Raw genomic sequence first — 2283 nt, 5'->3', positions numbered from 1 at the left:
AATGTTTCTAGGCAATTATTTACTTCAATAACAGAAATTTACCTTTCTTGTTTGTCTGGCCTTTTTATCAGAAAAGGGGGAAAAGTGATGTGAGGAGGGTGATAGCATCAACCCAACACGTAAGAGAATAACGTAGTAGAGAATGCCAACAAAACATTCCCATGGATAAGCATGTGTGTTCTAAAATAAGAGGATTACTGTGTTGACTAGTTGTTTAACTTTGTAAAAGTTTTCTAAATTATGTGTGCCAAATATAAAATGTGAAGGCAGGCCGGAATAATCTCTGTAAGCTTTCAAATTCTGTATTTAGGTTACCCTCAATCTAGACTGTTTTTTATAATATTCAAAAAGGAAAAAATATACATATTTTCACATTTTTAATAAAAGGAGCTAAATCTTTTAAAGAATAATCAGAAACTTAATTTTAAAGAACTATAGAAGAAATAGCTTCTCTCTAAATGTTAGCGCAGATTTTTTTTTTACTCCATGGTCTGTGTATTTTCAAAGAAAAAAAAGATAAATATTTAATTTCAGGTACTATTCATTACTTTAATGCAAGGTTGAATAGAAGTCAAAAAGGGTACTAAAGGGGAAGATATGTGTTTTTGAATTTCATAGATTATACATGAGGAATATTTTTTAAATTTTATACTCTAGCTTCAATTCTGGTTTTTTATGTTCTGAAGGGGGAACATATATTTTCTGTTCTAAAGGGGAAGAAAAAGAATCGGCAATGAAAAACACAGTACCCACAGAATTCATTCTTCTAGGACCATCGGATGACCCAGAGCTTCAGATTGTGATTTTTCTTTTTTTAATTATTACGTATGTATTAAGTGTCACTGGAAATTTGACCATCATCACCAAGGTATTCCCACCTATGTATTTCTTCCTCAGGAACTTCTCTATTTTAGAAATATCCTTTACAACTGTCTGTATTTCAAGATTTCTGGGCACAATTACCACCAGAGACAAAACTATTTCGTACAATAATTGTACAGCTCAATCGTTTTTCTCCATTTTCATGGAGATAACTGAATTTTATCTTTTAACCGCCATGTCCTATGATCGCTATGTGGCCATATGCAAACCCCTGCATTACACAACCATCAGGAACAAAAGAGTCTACATGCCGCTTGTCTTTTGTGCTTGGCTGGCAGGATTCTTAAAATATCTTCCCACCAGTTCTTTTTCTCCAGTTAGATTACTGTGGCTCCAATGTCATTGATCTCTTTGCTTATGACTATTTCACCCTCTTGAAAGTATCTTGCTCAGACACCTGGCTCCTAGAAGTGATTGGTTTTTACTCTGCAACAGCGATTCTCCTTTTCGCTTGGGCATTAACAATTCTATCCTACATGTTCATCATTAGGGCAATTTTGAAACTGCCTTCTGCCAGTCAGAGGAAAAAGGCATTTTATACATGCTCTTCTCACATGATTGTCCTTTCCATCTCTTACAGAAGCTGTATATTCATGTATGCCAACCCTTCAGCAAAAGAAAAGGCATCATTGACCAAAGGAGTAGCCATTCTGAAAACCTCCATCGCTTCTATGATGAATCCATCTATATACACCTTGAGGAACCAGCAAGTGAAGCAAGCCTTTAATAATACCATCCATTTACTTACATTCTCTAGTAAATGAAAGTACTGTTAAAAGAACAAAACTCTTTTTTTTTTTTTTTAGATTTCTCAAAGAGTTTATTTCTCTTTAAAAATTTTTTTTATTAAGTTTATTGGGGTAACATTGGTTAATATAATTATATAATTTTCAGGTGTACATTATAATTTGACATGTATAAATTCTATTGTGTGATTATCGCCCAAAGTCCAGTTTCTTTCATATATTTGATTCCCTTTACCCACTTCGCCCTCCCCCTATCGCCCCTTTACCCCGTCTACCTCTCCTCTCCTCCCCCACCACCTACTCTATGATAACCACTAGCCCATTGTCCATGTCCCTGAGTCTGTTTTTTTTGTCCTGTTCACTTGTTGCTTTTAGTTTTTTATCCCACATATATGTGATATCATGTGATTTTCTACTTTTTCAGTCTGGCTTATTTCGCTTAGTATGATTATCTCAAGGTCCATCCATGTTGTCACAAATGGAAATATTTCATCTCTTCTTATGACTGAGTAATATTCTATTGTACATATGTGCCACAGCTTCTTTAGCCAATCATCTATCATAGGACACTTCAGTTGCTTCCATTATTCACAGTCCTGGCCACTGTGAATAATGCTGCTTTGGACATCAGTGTCCGAACATCTTTTTTTATGGG

The 2283-nt window shown here is 34.8% G+C and overlaps 1 pseudogene; it reads left to right on the top strand.

The window, feature by feature from the left end:
* Positions 1–733: 733 nt before the first annotated feature.
* LOC107505825 lies at positions 734–1646 on the top strand (annotated as a pseudogene).
* Positions 1647–2283: the final 637 nt, after the last annotated feature.

Source organism: Rousettus aegyptiacus, unplaced genomic scaffold (genome assembly GCF_014176215.1).
Source record: "Rousettus aegyptiacus isolate mRouAeg1 unplaced genomic scaffold, mRouAeg1.p scaffold_m13_p_2, whole genome shotgun sequence".
Taxonomy (NCBI): Eukaryota; Metazoa; Chordata; class Mammalia; order Chiroptera; family Pteropodidae; genus Rousettus; species Rousettus aegyptiacus.
This window is presented reverse-complemented; position numbering and strand designations above follow the sequence as displayed.